This window comes from Phascolarctos cinereus, unplaced genomic scaffold (genome assembly GCF_003287225.1).
Source record: "Phascolarctos cinereus isolate Bilbo 61053 unplaced genomic scaffold, phaCin_HiC Scaffold_1;HRSCAF=81, whole genome shotgun sequence".
NCBI lineage: Eukaryota > Metazoa > Chordata > Mammalia > Diprotodontia > Phascolarctidae > Phascolarctos > Phascolarctos cinereus.
In genome coordinates, this window is record NW_027555514.1 from 31612177 (window position 1) to 31631451 (window position 19275).

At 37.1% G+C, this 19275-nt stretch overlaps 1 pseudogene; it reads left to right on the top strand.

Moving 5' to 3' along the window:
- The first annotated feature begins 6041 nt into the window (after positions 1 to 6041).
- LOC110197321 (small ribosomal subunit protein uS10 pseudogene) lies at positions 6042 to 6467 on the top strand (annotated as a pseudogene).
- The last annotated feature ends 12808 nt before the right edge of the window (positions 6468 to 19275 follow it).

Here is a 19275-nt window from a genome sequence, read left to right on the forward strand (position 1 = left end):
CCCTCCCTTCCCCCTCTTTCCCCCCCCCCCGCATAAGATGACTACTATGGAAATGTTTTACATGATTGTTCACATATAACCTGTATCAGTTTGTTTAATGTCTCAGGGAGGGAAGAGAGGAAGAAAGGGAATTGAACTGGCAACTCAAAACTAAAAAAAAAACCCCGACTGATGAATGTCAAAAATGTTTTCAAATGTAATTATGGGAAATAAAATATTATTTTTTTTAAAAAAGAAAACCCATATGGAGAGTACTGATGTTATGTTCCATGGGGTTTCAAAGGAACAACAACATGTACTATTTTCAGGTATACAAAGTGCTGCATCTGCATTATCTTATTTGATACTCATAGTGAATCCTTTGGTCAGCATAATACACTGAAAAGATCACAGACTGAATTCAGAGGACCTTGATGATTATTAACTGCATGAACTTGGGCAAGTCATATAACTTCCATGGGACTCAGATTCTTTATCTGGAAAATGATATATTGTATTAGTTGGCTTCTGATGTCCCTTTCAGCTCAAGGTGTCTGATCCCACGATATAGGTGCTATTATTACCCCCCATTTTTACAGATAAGAGATTCAGGAAGATTAAATGATTTGTGCAGGGTCACAGGGCCAGTCAGTTATCTAATATGGTATTTGAGATCTATGTCTCATAGAATTTGATTCTATGTCTTAGGATTACAGAATAGTTGTCTTGCCCATGTTTGACTTTATATGGGAATTTTATATATAGATATAGATATAGATATAGACATAGATATAGATATACATGCATTCTTACATACATACGTATATGAATATGTATATATGCTTCTCTCTCTTTCTTGATGATTGGCAAAAAGGTAACTTTAGTGCAGTGATATGTGATCTTAAAAAACCTTACTAGTTTCTCAACTTCTTTCCCAACCCATGAAGAGACATAATCCTTTACTTTGTCTATAAACCATGTGAATAAGCCATGTGAGTTTATAGTTCCTACTTTGATATGTGGCAATTCTACCTGAAGCTGGGGTTAAAAGTAAGGTTAGGTCTTAATACCCTAAAGTATGTAAACGTAACAGTTCTTTTGAACTGCATCAAATCTTTTTTGGTATTCTCAAACCATTTTCAATCTTTTCCTTTTCATAACAACTCAGCAAAAGGTTTTACCAGAGCAGACAAGCATGAAATTAATTTTCCATAGACACTTATTGATGCTCAGAAAGCTTGCTGGTCAATGACATCAGCATAAGTCCCTATGCTGATATTGCTATTTGGTTTTCTTCTTTGTAATTGGGGTGAATTTCACAAGCATCAATTCTACCTACCATGTAAATTACACTCACTTGGACAAGGGTGGGAAAAGTTGTCAGTCAATTATTTATTAAGCACCTTTCATTTGCCAGGCACTGTGATAAATGCAGGGAATACAAATATGACAAATACAAAAAAAAAAAAAAAAAGAAATGCAATCCTTGCCCTCAAGGAGTTTATAATCGAACAAGGAAAAACAATATTCAAAAGGACACTGAAAATAAGGAGAACAAATAGAATGTATGGATTAGGGGGCAATATGGAGAAATCCAGAAGGACACAAGCAGGAAGTGAAGAGATGGCTGGCTTAGGGACCCTCCTTAAATGGAGATTCTAGGAAGAGATCTCCACCTTCTATTTAGAGTGAAGAGCCCCAGGGCCAGAGGGTGCTGAGGAGGTGTGAATTCTAGGGCTGAAGTGATCTTGCAGACTAATGAGGTTCCCGGTGCATTATGGACAAGTCCAGAAGAATGAAATCAAGTGGAAAATATGAAACATAATAAATACATGCATACACTCCCCCCCACATGTATATATGTGTATATGTGTGTGTATATGTATGTATATATGTATACATGTATGTGTGTGGGTATTGTATCTCTAAATCTTTCAGACAGGAAGTACAATTCCTTGGCTTCTCCCCTAACTAATATATTATCCAGACAACATAATGATCCATTTAGACACTGACTACAGAGTTCACAATATGGTAGAAAGGAGTAGGTGCATTTAACACTACGTAGAGGTAAGGGGAATATAGATACTTTTTTTTTTAATGCAGCAATGATAAGTTCCTTTTTTTCTTTTTTTTTCTTTTTTGGAATTCAGAACCACCTATATCTTAACTGTCAAACTAAACTTAGTTCACTTGTTTTCCTCTCATTATTTCTGAAACACATCTATGTCTTCACAACGCAGTTTCAACTATACCTGAGCAAAGAATTAATCTTTGTTTCAAAATCCTCAGTAATTTGCTGCTGCTGGTTGCAAGGACAGACAGTGTTGTTTTTCTTTTTCATTTTTCTTTAAAATTATAGAAAAAACAGATCCCTTTATTTGTGGGTCTATGTCTTCCCATTAGTTATTCTCAATTTCAACAGGCACATATAAATACTGCAGCTTGCTGCATTTGTCCAGTTCTAGCCTTGGTTAGAAGTTTCTTAGAGAGAAAGCATCACCTTGCTCAGCTTTTCTATTAGCCCATTTCAATACAGTTCAATAAAAAATATCAAAGCATCAATGAAAACATGCAATTTTAGTCAAGGTGCACATTAGATGATTAAGCATTGCCATTGTTGTCTGTGTGCCTATATATATAACTGTTTTGCCTGGAAATCATGTCAGGGTGATCACTGCTCAGGTGACCCCTTGCTCTTTGGGTTGCCAACCTATTAGTCCTGAATTGGTGTTCCTGGGTGGCAGTGGATTATTATAATCCTCATCATAACCGTAGCCCTAACTTCCTAAAGCTGGGCTTGTGGAGGCTGTGGGTTAACTGGTAATGTTATTATTTCTTGAAGTACAGTATGCAAAGTCTCTGTCTGAAGAATCTCTTTGTTTCTGAGCCAGTGTCTGGGTCAGTGATTCACAGTCTTGCTTAGAAGCCACTGAGATGAAAATCTCAACGTGCCCACCAGGAAATCCAACTAATTAACTGAGGTGGATCATCTTTGTAGGTTGCCCACCACCCTCTGGGACTATTTTGTGAAGAGATGAGTTGCCCAGTCTTTTACAACCATTGCTACTAAGTATAGAGTGGCTTTTCACTCATCAGCTAATTTGTATGCCCCTTGAATACCAAGATTTCTCAGCAGAACTTTATTTTGATGAAAGTCTTAACAATGAACTGGGGTATTATACTACTGTTTATATCTTTCAGTGCTCATCTGGACTGAGGTTGGAGCTAGGTGTTGAGCCTACTTGCAATTACTCTACCAGTTGAGAGAGTCTGAGTATTAGTATCTGCAGTCTCTATCTTCAGAGACTTTAAGGCACAAATCAGTAGCTGGGCATGGTTCCTGCTAAAGACATCAACAAATGAAGTGTAAAGTGTAAGGTCAGTGACATCATTCCTCGTAGAGTGGTCTGCGTATACCAAGAAAACCACATGTTGTCTCTACTGATATTTTCATTCTGGTATCAGCATGCCTAACATTTTTATCAGTGTGTGGTTAAAACATTCAGGTTACGAGTTCCCTTGAGGGTGGCAAAGCATTGTTCCAGACATCTTAATGCCAACCAAAGCTGTCATTCCTTTGAGTCACATACTTTCAAGGTCCCTGCTTTTGATATGAATGGATCCTGAAAGGAACTCTTTATAGTGAGATATACTTCAGCTTATTTTGGCAAACATGGAATGTTTCTATTTCCTGGTTGGGTCTGCCTAGGCATGTCTTTTGAAGTGATCAGTTACCGCTGATACGTGGCTTCTATTTTTGATGTCCCATTCCAGAGATTGAAAGGTTTGAAGGGCCCAGAGATTTTTGACTTGTCTTCTTATCATCATCATTCTTTAGCATCACCCTCTTGGGATAATACTGGCTGGTGGCATTATCTGCATGAGAAGCCAAGGATAGAAGAAGTGATAAAGATTTCAATTGATAATCTGGGTGGAAGGAGAATCTCTACAAAGAATAGGACTGATGACGTTAGAGAATCATCACTGATTCCTCAAGGGCAGCCCTAGAACAGTGAGGAAGAGATGTTACCTTGTACCAGGACCTGACACTCATATGTGAGAGTGGGGTTGGGGAAAAGGATTCTTAGAACATGTATGGTCTCCATGTGCAAGGTACTCTTATTGGCAAAAATAGGACAATTAAAAATCTGAGTGGAATGGCATAGCGGATTTAGAAAACACTTGATTTGGGGTATAAATTTTGGCTCTGTTACTTGCCATTTCTTTGCTTTAAGCAAATCCTTTCACTCCTTGGGGCCTTTTCTCCTCACCTTCAAAATGAGGGGATTGGACTAGATGAAGTTCTATGATAAGATATGAAATTGATTCGGGGCTCAACTCAAGTGTCATATCCTAAACAAGGTCTTTCTCAATTCCCCAAATGTAAGTGCTTCCCTTCCCCCTAAATTACTTTATATTTACTTCAGTATAAGGAATGTATCTTGAAAGTATTTGTTCTGTGGATAGAATTCAGAGAAGACAGAGTCTCTACTTAGTTGTCTAGGAATTCACTTGATCTTGGGGGATGGTGGGGGAAGCAGAAGCTTGGTATAGTGGTTAGAGCAGTGGACTCAGAATTAAGAAGACATGGGTTCAAATCCATCCTCACATAATTGCTAGCTGGGTGACCCCAAGTAAGTCCTTCAATGCCTCTTAGTTTTGTCATCTATAAAATGGGAATAACAACACCTACAATGTGAGATTATTATGAAAATCAAATTAGGTAATACATGTAAGACACTTTGTAAGACATAAAGAATTACATGAGTATTACTTTTTATTATATTGTCCATACTCTGAGTTTCCTTATGTGTGTGTATTATATCTGCATCATAGAATTAGGGTTTTAAGAAGAACTGTTGTGTTCTATTCCCGGCAGCCAGCATAATACACGACACGTAGTAGGCCTTCAATATATACTTGGTGAATCTAATTGAACTTGATTATATGCAGCTTATTGTGGTATTTGTGCCCAGCAAAATGACCTAACCACATGAGGGGTTCAAACAGTGACCTATGAAAAAGGTGAGAATAATGAAGGTATACGAACAGGCTTCTTTCCCTTTTGCAATTGGAGAACACACGTTCCTGGAGGATAGGGCACAAAGGAGTAGTTTACGTCAACTTTGCCACCAACCTTTGGGGAAGGCCATTTCAATAGCCTGGGTCTCAGTTTGCTCACCAATTGTACTTTTGTGTGTTGGACTAAATGATCCCTAAGTTCATGAAGAGCTTTGACATCCTATGACTTAGAGATAATTTGTAGATATTACATAGGGCAGAGGCTCCTAAACTTTTTCATTCTCTGTACTCTGCTTTTGTGTAAACTTCCTATACTCCCTGTTCAATATGTGATGAAATACATTTAAGGGTTTCCTGTGCACATGCACATAGAATAGAAATCAATTTGTTGCAATAGGATAACATAGGTATTTACCAAATATTCCCTGTACCCCCTTGACAAACTTTTCACACCTTCTGGGGGGAACTTTTATCCAAGCTTGGGAGCTCTAGCACAAGAAGTGTAGCTAAAGTAGTGATTCATGGGACTTTTGAATGTGATTTCGAGTGTGACTGAAGAGATAGATTCATGGCCTGCCGCCCTTTGCAGTGTTTTTGTAATAAATGGTCTGTTCTGTCCTTGCAATCTCTATTCACAGATTAACCTTTGTGTTATAAATGATAACTCAATGTTGTATTCAATAAGAAACTCCTTATTTCTGATTGCTGTACATCAAAATGACTGGTCTCCCGTGGTTGTTTCCCAACTTTCATCTAAAATGTGATATTAGATGTGTATCATGGAAATAGTTTATCTACTAGTTTTGAGCTGTGAATAGAACATAGAAAAAAACACTTTTTAGTCTAGGAATCAAATACCTTTGCTGTTGTTGTTGTTAAACTGGAATTGAAGAATTAGCCTTAGAACCACATTGTCAATGTAGACAAAACTATGACTGAGGCATTGTGGGACTGCTAAAGAGCTAAATGAAAAGATAAGTTTCACTCTTTGGTGAAGGTATCGCTGCTACAGCTGTGTAGAGTCGACAGTCCTGCCTCTCCTCCTCCTGACTCACTGCTGTTCGCTCTCACCAAGTAATAAGTCGGTCAGGAAGCCCCTCCACTGCCATGGCATTCAAAGACACTGGCACCCCTGTGGAGCCCAAAGTGGCCATTCACCAGATCTGGATCACCCTCACCTGCCACGTTGTGAAATCCCTCAAGAAAGTGTGTGCTGACCTAATTAGAGGAGCAAAGAAAAGAACTTGAAAGTGAAGGGACCTGTTGGAATGCCCACTAAGACACTTCAAATCACAACTAGAAAAACTCCTTGCGGTGAAGGTTCAAAGACTTGGGATAGGTTCCAGATGAGAATCCACAGATGCCTTACTGATTTGCACAGCCCTTCTGAAATTGTTAAACAGATCACTTCTATCAGCATTGAACCAGGTGTAGGAATTGAAGTCACCATTGTCGATGCCTAACCAATCATCTCTTTTAATAAATTGATTGCAACTATTAAAAAAAGAAAAGAAAAGAAAAGATAAGTTTCCATGCCTGGGAAAGGTTTACTAACCACCCAGTCTTTCAATGGATGCTAGTTACGGATGAAAGAAATGAGTAAGACGGGGCAGATAGGTGGTGCAGTGGATAGAGCACCAGCCCTGAAGTCAGGAGGACCTGAGTTCAAATCCAGCCTCAGACCAAACACTTGACACAATTACTAGCTGTGTGATCCTGGGCAAGTCATTTAACCCCAATTGCGTAAAAAAAAAAATGAGTGACAGAGCTATGGTCCTTTCCTGATGAGGAGAGGCTTACTAACCATAGCATCACCAATGATGGGGTGGCAGAATATTGGAGAGTCCTGAAATTAGCCAGAAGACTGAAGACCATCTGGACTAGAGAAGTGACACCTGGTGGAGAGTAGCAAAGAGCTAACAAGTAGGGAACAAGTCAAGTAGAGAGAATAATGAAGTCATCCAAAGGTATTATGGTTCTACAACCCTGTATGCCAGAGTTGCTCATGAACACGTATTGCCTGATCCCTTGTCCATTACTCCACAATGATGCTCTGGTCATATTGGTCTCTGTTTCTAATGCCCCATGCATGACCCCTAGGTATGTTTACTCTTTACATTGAACATATGTGTATTCATGGAAGAATGAATTCTAGGTTAATGAGAGGATGTGATGTAGTTATTTTTATAACTATTAAATTCCAATGTTTTTTTTGGCTTTCATTTATGTGTATCTTCCTTGTGACTAGTAAAAGCAAACACATCATGGGGCTTATAAAGTGTGGCTGGGAGAGCATGTTGACCCTCAAATTACCTAGAAGAACTCCTTAGGCAGGGATCATTTTTTGCCTCTTTATATTCCCAGTGCTTGGCACAGTGCATGACACATAGTAGGTACTTAATAAGTGTTTAACAACATTAATGCTTTTGGATGACCTACAGATAAGGGAAGCCTGAGATATTTTACAAGATTATAATTTCAATTATTAAAAGGTAACAGTAAAATATCATAGAAATAACAAGGTTATTCCATTTTATATTTTTTCTTTCAAAAATCATTATAATCCTTCAGTGTTTTCAAATATATATTTACATGCTTTTAAATTACTAAGTAACATTACATATATACACAAAAATATATACATTCATATGTACACACTTTACATACTCATATGTTGGAGACACATATAAGTCATTTTGAATCCATGCTCTTAGGTATAAGGATAAAGTTCCCCATATAAAATCTAGATGTTCTTTCATTTAATTAATGTACATTCATTCGAAGCAGTCATTAATCCCTTAGTGTGTACAAAGTGCTATTAGGCACTGGGGAGGATAAAAATATATAAACCAGCCCCCCTCTCTCCCTGCACAGGAATTTACGAGTTTACTATTTAGTTGAACGTTATAGAAGTAGCCAACAATTTTTTCCCAAGTAGCAAAAAGTGTCATTTGTTCAAGGATAAGAGTAGCTCATGTTTTTATAGCAGGTTTCTACTTAATAATAGCTCAAGTTTATATTATGCTTTATACAGGGTAGTCTAAAGTGTTAGTATGGTTTGTAGCTATTAAAGCTGTATATCTTTTCTTACTTAATCTTCAAATAACCTTGTAAGCTAGCCACCACTACTCCTCTGTTTTTGTAGATGTGGAAAACTAAGGCTGAGAGAGTTTAAGGCAAATGACTGGTCCATAGTCCCACAACTGGTAAGTGGCCTTACCAATTTCAGTACTGTGTCCACTAAGCCAGTTTAGCCTTCTTGTGTATAAATCTCAGGGATACTTCCCATTACGTCATATTTCCTCTTTTGTAAATGCACAGAGTACCAGATAATGATACTTGAGAATATACCTGGTTGCTACTCTTCCCCAGAACTCAGGAGGCATTGTATCTAGGGCGCTTGTAGAAACAGAGATCAAAACAGAACATAGTATCATTGATCAAGAGCTGGAAGAGACTTTAATTAATTTATTTATTTTAGTTTTCAACAATCACTTACGTATTTGTTTTGTTGCTGGGTTTTTTTTTTTTTTGGTGTGAGGCAATTGGGGTTAAGGGACTTGCTCAGAGTCACACAGCTAGTGAGTGTTATGTATCTGACTCTGGATTTGAACTCAGGTCCTCCTGACTGCAGGGCTGGTGCTTTATCCACTGTGCCACCTAGCTGCCCTGGAAGAGACTTTAAGGGCCGAATAGTTCACCCACTTAATTTATGGATGAGGTCACAGAAGCCTTGGGGACTTTAGGGACTTGCCCAAAGTCATGCAGTATCAGAATAAGTGTCAGAGTCAAGATCTAAACCCTCTTCCCATTATGCCGGTCAGCTTTCTTTTCACTGTACCACACAGCTTCTCCTGTAGCTATTTCTTTTTTTTCTTTGCTTCTTTTTTTTTTTCAGGCAATTGGGGTTAAGGGACTTGCCCAGGGTCACACAGCTAGTAAGTGTAAAGTGTTTGGTCTGAGGCCACATTTGAACTCAGGTCCTCCTGACTTCAGGACTGGTGCTCTATCCACTGCGCCACCTAGCTGCCCCCTTCTGTAGCTATTTCTGAGCAACTCAGGCATCAACTTTCGAATGAAGCTTTTCATCATCCCTTCAACTGCTAATGCCTTTCAGTCAGTCAGATTTATTAAGTACCCACTACGTGCCTGGCACTGTGCTAAGCACTTCTCTTCTATAGTGCCTTCTATTTAGCCACTTTGTCTATATAACCAATTTGCATGTGAGATGTACGTATTCATTAACTCTATATTTACACAGTATATATTTTTTCTCTTTTTAAGTTTTTATTTGTTTTGTTTATGAAATAAAACAAGTATTTCCATACATAGTATATATATGTGTGTGTGTATATATATATACATATACACATATACATATATATGCAAATTCATTCTGTACCTACTTCTATTTATCAATTCTTTTTCTGGATGCAGATAGCATCTTTTTTATAATAGTGAAAATGACTTTTTCATTCAAAGTTGTTCTTAAAATGATATTGCTATTACCATATGTAATGGTGTCTTGCTTCATTTCTCTATCTATCTATCTATCTATCTATCTATCTATCCTGTATATACTTTTATATGAACTTGTTTTCTCCCCCATTAGAATGGGAGCTCATTGTTGGAAGGGATTGTTTCATTCTTTGCATTCATAGACCTAGTGCCTAGCATAGTATAGCCACAGCACGTAATATGTAATAGGCACTTAATGAATACTTATTAATTTATTGATGCAGTGGTCTGTCTTCCCTTTCTCATCCCTGGGGATCCTGCCTCTACTATGTTTTCTACCATTGTTATTAATTCTGAAGACTTTTTTTTTCTCCCTGTACTATTGAGAAAATTACATCCAGTAGCTTCCAGGTGGGGTAGATAACTTCAAGTTGTTTTGTGCTTTCTTCATGAGATCCCACTGTGAAAATCTCTAGTATAAAAAAGTGTCTTAGTTCTGCAGCAAGCAATTTGATCTCAAAGATTAAAAACAGATTCCTTGATTTTCCCCCATTGGCCTTTCCTCTATTTTTTTAAAATTTTGAGGATTGCCACATGCCAACTTGTCATTACTTTTCAGTGGTTAGCATGCATCTATTGAAAGATGTGTAGGAGGAAACATAAGGGATGGCTTATGTTTCTTTAAAAATCTGGCAAGATAAAGATTGATCAATTCCTTTTTTTTTTTTACTTAAGACACTAACTCTAAAAATAAAAGGTTTTCCTTTCCATTAAAAGGTGATTAAATACCAAGTGTCAATACTATGATGAGAATTTGTTGAAAAGGATTAGGTGCAGATGAATATTTTACCCTACATTCTTTCACAAACATGAGGTCTTTGATCCAATGATCAGGGAATGAAACTTATCACCCCAGAGCAGTGTGCCAAAAGAATGACATTGAGGAGTCATCAAAATAATGCATGTGAACATCATTGCACTTTGGGACTCTAGAATAAGGGTCTAGGCAAAAGCTGTGATATTGATGACATTCCTAAGCATAGCTGTAACTAGTTTGGGGTGAATGGGGCTTTGCTAGGGCTCTAAAATCCAGAGGACATATTTTCTCCTCATAGAACTTTACTGGAAAAATCGTCTTACTCAAGTATCATACATGTAGAATTAGTTTTCTCCTCTTTTGTCCAGTTCTTTATTGCAGTCTTCCCCAATCAATGTTCCTTCCCCTCTGCCAAGGTCCACCTTCCTTTATAGCTGTGAAGGTATTATGATGGACTTCTCACATTCTTCCCTCATCTGAACCATCAACTTTGCCCAATACACAGGAATTTCCAGTTCAGGCCCTGCTAAAGACACAATGATGTGAATGATAGTTAGTGTATACAGATTATATTGTTCCACAATTGAGAAAAATCTATGTAGGAAGCCTTTCATTCTTACAACTTCAAAAACGTAGACTAGCGACATTTAATCAAGCATAAGGTTGGTAAGAAGGGAAGTGGTAGATTAAGTTCAAAACGCTGTGCTTGGAAATAAGGAAGTATAGGGGGGAAATTGATGAGAGCCATTCATTGAGAAAGTATGAAGGGAACATTTTGATTTATGGAATAACATGCAGACTATGAGAGTTAGAAAGGAATTTAGCGAATTTTAATCACCCTGCTCTGTTATGTACAGACCTAGACAATACAGTGAACCTTGCAAGGCAGCTATCTAGATTCTCTGCTTGAACACTTCCAGTAATAGGAAGCTCACTGTTTCTCAATGCATTTCTTTTCTAATCATGAGAAATTTCTTCCTTATGTTGAACTGGAAACTGCCTTACTATAATTCACAACTGTGACATCAAATAAGTCTGATTATTCTCCCAAGTGAAAGTCCTTTGAATATTTAAGACAGCTTCCATGTTGACCCTGTCTTTTTTTTACCAGGTGAGATTTTCCTAATTATTGAGAGGATGTTACCATCCTTTGTTTATGAAGCAATTTTGAATTTATGTGACAACATTCTTTACTTATATCCTTTATCAAAGCAACAACGAAAACATTCTCTTTGATTTAAAAGAAATTCTTCATTCTCCATTAAAGAGGCAATAGTTAAATTATTTTAGTCCAGGGGTTCTAAAACTTTTTTTTATATCATGGCCCCCTTTTACCATCTGGTAAAGCCTATGGACTATTAAGAAAATTAAAGGTTTCAAATATTGGAAGTGAAATGCATCACATTACAAGAGGAAAAAATATATTGAAATACATTTATCAATATATTTAAAGAACAAGTTCATGTACCCCAGGTTAAGAAGCCCTGTTCTTCTGTGCCCCATTCAGGGTTAATATTTCTATCCCAAGTGACCGTAGCCTTCTGAGTTTATATTTCTGATATTAGAATCAATCAATCAGTCAATCAATCAATACTGAATCAAAGTGCTATAACCATCTAAAGAACATTAGGTATGGTGATGGAGCATGAACAAGCTCACGCTACAAATGAGGAATTGTCAGGAGAAACAAAAGAAAAGATCTTATCAAAATATATCATTAGAAAAAAAAGAAAAGCTGCTCATAATGAGAGTGAGGGATAATGGATGGACATTTGGCAGGTTAGAAGTGATAGCTGCATGCTTTCAAAAGATTTTTTTTCAATTTTTTGAGTCTTGAGTTAAAATTTTTTGAGTAAAAATTTTGAGTTCCAAATTCTTTCACTCACTCCTTCCTCTTCCCCCTCCCTGAGATGGTAAGCAATCAGACATAGGTTACATATGTACATGTATGTAATACATTTCCACATTAGTTATTTTGTACAAGAAGGCTCTAATAAAAGAAAGGGAAAGAAAAAGAAAGAAAGAAAGAAAGAAAAAGAAAAAAAAAAGAAAGAAAAAGAAGGAGAAAAGAAAGAAAAAAGAAAGAAAGAAAAGAAAGAAAGAAAGAAAGAAAGAAAGAAAGAAAAAAGAAAGAAAAAAGAAAGAAAGAAAGAAAAAGAAAGAAAGAAAAAAAAAGAAAGAAAAGAAAGAAAAGAAAGAAAAAGTAGCAGGAGGCAGATAGTATGCTTCATCATTAGTCCCTTGGGATTGTCTTGGATCATTGTATTGCTGAGAATAGCTAAGTCATTCACAGTTCTTCCTCAAATAATATTGCTGTTACTACACACAATATTCTCCTGGTTCTGTTCACTTAACTGTGCATCAGTTCATGTAAGTCTTTCCAGTTTTTTCCTGAAATCATCCTGCTTGTCATTTCCTATAGCACAATAGTATTTCATTACAATCATATACCACAGCTTGTTTAGCCATTCCCCAATTGATGGGCATCCCTTTGATTTCCAATTCTTAGCCACCACAAAAATAACTGCTATATTTTTTTTCTACAAATAGGTCCTTTTCCTGGTATTGCTGGATCAAAGGGTATGCAAAATTTCATAGCACTTTGGACTCTCCAGAATGCTTGGATCAGTTCACAACTCTACCAACAGTGCATTAGTGTCCAGTCTTTCCACATCCCCTCCAGTATCCAACATTTTCCTTTGTTGTCATATTAGCTAATCTGATAGATGTGAGGTGGTGCCTCATGTTTGTTTTAATTTGCATTTTTCTGATAAATAGTGATGTAGAGCATTTTTTTATGACTATAGATAGTTTTGATTTCAATTTTTCTGAAAACTTCCTGTTCATATCCTTTGACTGTTTATCAGCCGGGGAGTGACTTGTATTTTTTATGAATTTGATTCAGTTCCCTGTGTATTTGAGATACTTGTTCCAAAAAAAAAAAATACACAGGTTTTTGATTTCCTTAGAATTTTGGTTGCATTTGTTTTGTTTGTGTAAACCTTTTAAATTGCATGTAATCAAAATTGTCTATTTCACATTTTGTAATACTCCTTATATATTCTTTGGTCCCAAATTCTTCCCTTATCTACAAATTTGACAGATAAACTATTCTATGCTCTCTTAATTTGCTTATGGAATCACCCTTTAGGTGCAAACCATGTACCAATTTTGACCTTATCTTTGTATACAGTGTGAGATGTTGGTCTATACCTAGTTTCTGCCATATTGTTTTCTAGTTTTCCCAGCAGTTTTTGCCAAATAATGAGTTTTTGTTCCAAAACCTTGTATCTTTAGGTTTATCATATTCTAGATTACTATGGTCATTTACTATAGTTTAATTTGTACCTCATCAATTCCACTGATCTATCACTCTATTTTTTTAGCCAGTATCAGATTGTATTGATAATTACTACTTTATAATACAGTTTGAGACCTGGTATGGCTAGACTACCTGCCTTCATGTCGTTGTTTTTTTTAATTGATTCCCTTGATATCCTGGAGCTTTCGTTCTTCCAGGGGAATTTTGTTATTTTTTCTAGCTCTATAAAATAATTTTTTGATAATTTGGTATGGTACCGAATAGATTATTTTAGGTAGATTTGTCATTTTTATTATATTGTCTCAACCTACCCATGAGTAAATAAGATTTTTCAAATTATTTAGATTTCACTTTATTTATGTGAAAAGTGTTTTATAGTTGTGTTCATATAGTTCCTGGTTTCTCTTGGCAGCTAGACTTCCAAATATTTTATGTTGTCTACAGTTATTTTAAATGGAATTTCTCTTTCTATCTCTTGCTGGTGGACTTTGCTGGTAATACATAGAAATGCTGATGATTTATGTGGGTTTATTTTTAATTCTGCAACTTTGCTAAAGTTGTTAATATTTTCAAGTAGTTTTTTTTCTCATTCTCTAGGATTTTCTAAGTATAACATCATATCATCTGCAAAGAGTGATAGTTTTGTTTCCTCATTGCTTAATTTCCTTTTCTTCTCTTATTGCTATAGCTAACATTTCTAGTACAATATTAAATAATGAAGGTGATAATGGGCATCCTTGCTTCACCCCTGATTGTATTACTTCTACCTCATCCCCATTATGGATAATGCTTGCTGATGGTTTTAGATAAATATTACTTATCATTTTAAGGTAAGCTACATTTATTCGTATGTTCTCTAGTGTTTGTTATAGGAATGGGTGCTGCCTTTTGTCAAAGGCCTTTTCTGCCTCTAGTGAGATAATCATATGATTTCTGTTGGTTTTGTTATTGATGTGGTCAATTACGCTGATAGTTTTCCTAATATTGAACCAGCCTTGCATTCCTGGTATAAAGCCCACCTGGTCATAGCGTATGATCCTAGTGATATATTGCTTTGCTAAGATTTTATTCAAAATTTTTTGCATTTGTATTCATTAGGGACATTGGTCTATAATTTAATTTCTCTGCTTTGGCTCTTCCTGATTTTTGTATTAGCACCATTATTTGTGTTATAAAAGGAATTTGGTAGGACTCCTTCTTTGCGTATTTTTACGAATAGTTGATGTAGTATTGAGATTAATTGTTCTTTAAATGTTTGGTAGAATTTACTTATGAATCCATCTGGTCCTGGGGATTTTTTTTTTAAGAAGTTCATTAATGGCTTGTTCAATTTCTTTTTCTAAGATTGAGTTAAGTATTTTATTTCTTCTGTTAATCTGGGCAATTTATATTTTGTAGATATTCATCCATTTCACTTAGATTATCAAATTTATTGGCATATAATTATGCCAAATAGCTCCTAAAAATTGTCCCAATTTCTTCTTTGTTGGTGGCGAATTCATCCCTTTCATTTTTGATACTAGTAATTTGGTTTTCTTCTTTCCTTTTTAAAATCTAATTAATCGATGGTTTATCTATTTTATTGTTTTTTTCCCCAATAAAACCAGCTTGTAGTTTTATTTATTAGTTCAATGGTTTTCTTACATTCAATTTTATTAATCTCTCCTTTGATTTGCAGGATTTCCAATTTGGTATTTAATTGGGGATTTTTAATTTGTTTCTTTTCTAGTTTTTTTTAGTTGCATACCCACCTCATTGATTTGCCTTTTCTCTGTTTTATTGATAAAAGCAATCACTTTCAAAAGATTTAAAGAATTGAAAGGCTGCATGACCTAGGGAATTATCTAATGTACCAGCATGCAGGCATTCTTGACTTTACCATTGACTCTCTGATTATAAGCAAGGTGTTTTGATGATCTGCCTAGATCGATACATGAATGCATGCATGTAAAAATGGCACAGGATTCACAGTGTAAGAAGGAAGCATAATCAAAAGCAATGGGTAGGTGCTGGTTTGCAAGTGGTATAATAGTGCTCCAAATTGAAGAAAGCACACATTAGTCTAGGTTCTTGGAAACTTTTTTTCTAAACACAGATATAATGGCATTGCTTAACTCCTAATATCTCTTGGATCCATCTTGTCTTTTGTCTTTCCACTATGGCTATTGTTTCTCATTACCATCTACCTGAACTATGGTTAGAGCTTAAAAAAAATAAAGAGAATTGATCTAAAGTTGGAAGGCACATCAGAAGCTATATATTCTAATGATCTTATTTAATACCTGAAGAAACTGAGGTCCAGGAATGTTAAATGACTTGTCTAATGTCAACCATGTAGTAAACTTGAGAGGCAGGACTTGAACTCAGGTCCTATGATTCTAGAGCTTGTATTCACTATAATGCCATGGTAAATATAGTGTGCCATACTATATGCTATATAGATGCATAGTATTTATACTATATAAATGAAAAAAGATTTAATAATTTAACAATAAATATAAGGGCAGCTGGTGGTACAGTGGGTAGAGTGTGGGGCCTAAAATGAGAAAGGTTCATCTTTCTGAATTCGAATCTGATCTCAGACACTTAATAGCTGCATGACTCTAAGTCACTTAACCATGTTTGCCTCAGTTTCATCGGTTTGTAAAATAAGCTGGAGAAGGAAATGGCAAACCGCTGCAGTATCCAAGAAAATCCCAAATGGGTTCATGAAGAATTAGACATGACTGAAATGAATGAATATAAATGTAAAGGAGTTTTCAGTATACTTCTTTTTTTTAGTTGCTAGGACAGCTTAAGGTTGGCATGCTCTTATATCTGAGTAAATGACCTCATTGTTTAATGCTTGAAAATTTTAATGGGGAAAATATAGGAATTGACCTATGTGGAGGGTTTTTGTTTTTGATTGTTACAACGTCTCAAGTTTGATTTGTGGTCCAGTTTTTCATCTAGAAGCAAAATGGCAGCCAATATTATTTTCAAAGTGGGCCTAACTCTGATAATATTTCATGGGTTTCAATGCTATCAAAACTAGAGAGAAAAATGTCTTGGTCTACTATCTTAAAACAAAATAGATACACCCCCTAGAGCACATTAGGAATTCACATTGGTTTGCTGACATTTTCAATCAAGCTCTTTCTCATATGAAGTCTTCTGAACAAAGATATCCAGGTAAAACAGCAATGGGGTTATGCTCAGTCATAGTATTTTTTAATATAAGAATCAGAATAAAATTGCATAGGACTTCTATATATTTTGGAGTTCAAGGCTCTCATGGATCATACCTTTCACATTCCCTCTGCATTTCAAAACCCTGGAAGATTGCCGTGAACAGAATGAATGAGAGCTAAGAAACCCATAACTACAGAAAAAGATGATTTGTGTGTCTCTCTATCTGTTTGTTTAATTAATAGAGGCTTTAAGTCAGGGATCCTAAGAGATGAGAGTGAATGATGAATGGATCTTAAAGAAAGGTAGAAGGATTTTTGTGTTTGCCATGGGGAAAGCCCATCAATTCTGCTTACAGAGCCATATTAGTGGAGACTGCGGAATATTTTATAGCTTGAAAGGAGTAGGACAATTGTAGTTGGTGTTGCTTTGAGAAGCTGATCTAAGGAAAGGTTGGAAGGGTTTGCCTTTGAGATTGCAGTAGAATGCTGTCTTTGAAGAATCTGACTTCATTCAATACAACTAATTTCTGTGAAGTAAACACCACATCTCCCTGACCTACCTTAAAGCAGAATTTGGGCTGTAAGCTTCTTTACCAGACTCTTGTAGGAGAAGGTATTCCAGTTCCTTATCTCATTTTTCATTTCTACCCTAATATCTGAAATTTTCTGCTGGGAAAGGGAAAGTCTCCTCCATATTTTGATAGGTAAATTAATAGCAGAGGTTTTAAGGTCACCTTTTAAAAAGACAGAGGATGTGGTTATATCAGAAATATAACAAAACTTGCCTGTGGTCCAATGAGTATTAAATGATGGTAATGACTAGATACACTACGTTTGCATATTTCTTCATAATTGTTAGTGTCTCCACATAAGATCATATCAGGCAGTCAGTTAAGAAAAAAAAAAGTACTTACAATGTGTCAGGCATTGTGCTAAGCCCTGGGGATACAAAGAAATGCAAAGCAGTCCTTATTTTAAGAAGATTACATTCTAATGGGGAAACACCCTAGCATCACATAGCTAGCCCTGGAAGAGACCTCAGAAGCCATGTCATTCAAGCCCATTATTTTTATAGGTGAAGAAATCAAGCCTGAGGAAATTAGAGATTTGCCCAATGTGACACAGCTTGTAAACATGAAAGGTGGGATTTGAACCCTGGTACTCTGGGGCCAGAGCCCCGGCCTCTTTCCACTACTTAACCTCATTTGTTTCCTGACAACATTTTGCCAGGTAGCTAGCTCTATGTATGAGTATTTCCATTTGACAGTTCAGTAAAATGATGACTAGAGTGGAGAAATGGTTTTGCTGAGGCTCTCCTCACTGTATTGTGGCAGCTCTGTCTAGTACCCCGGGTATTAGTGCTGTGTAAGAGGTCTACTGTTTTCAGGTTTGTGCTTGTTGGCAGTCAGGTGGAGGCAGGAGGTGAGCGGCACAGGGGAGCTAGAAAAGCACCAAGGTAGATATAACCGTGTATTGTGTGTATGCTCCAGGATGCCAGGGTCCCTTGTCTTATCTAAACCCTCTATTTGCCTCACTGTCTAGCACAAAGTGGGTGCTTTAATGTTGGATGAATGAAGAGTTCTATGGGATCATACATTTTGAGCTGGAAGGGCTCTTGAAGGCCATTTATTCGACCCCTTCTTGCTTTTACAAATGAGTAAACTGAATCCCAGAAAGTTTTAGTAATTTGATCAAGATTATGGAGGTGCCAGAGTTGGGGTGTTCGTACTCAGTGGTCTGACTTCAAAGGACATGGTTGCTCTGTCATGCCAAGCTTCCTCTCCTGGTTCTATTATGTTCACTAGCTCTGTGACCTTGGGCAAGTGGTTTTACCTCTAGATGCCTCATCTGAAAAATAAAGGTGTGGGAGTATGGGTAGGTGGGCAGGTTTGTCTAAATGATACACAGTCCCTTTAGGGTTTGGGGCCCAGGGATGCCCTTACTGAGCTTCAAGGTCTCTGAGTTAAGTCTTTGAAGGATAACTGAATAGGGGTGTCTTAAGAGGGGGAGCACTGTGTGAACGTGTAAGTGTGTGTTTGTGTTATGATGGGGTCCAAACTCTACACAAGAGGAACAACTAAATCAAAAGTAGGAAGATGAGGCACCCGAAGCAGTGCTCATTGGGGAGCGGTGTGAGGGCACGGGGCTCCTCGTTAATACTTTGTCTCCTGGCTGCTGGCACACATCATTTCTCCCCTTCCCCCACCTCCCTGACACCCCTGAGTCACTCCGTCTAAGGCGATTTCTTCGTGGGCTCTCTGCTTTTCATTTCTACCTTCCCCTTGCAGCATCCACTCGTTCTTCTCTTGCCGTGGCATCAAAGAGCAAGGTGCCAAGGGCAGGAGAGGAGAGATGCCCTCGATGCCACTTGGCCCCAGCTCCTGACAGCGCGGGGGAGGCGGCCGGGAGTAAGGGAGGGAGCGCACCGCCCCGCCAGACCCGGGTCCCAGTCCGGCAGGGAGGCAGCCCCAGCCTGAGTGACAGAAGCGCGGCTGCCGGCCGGA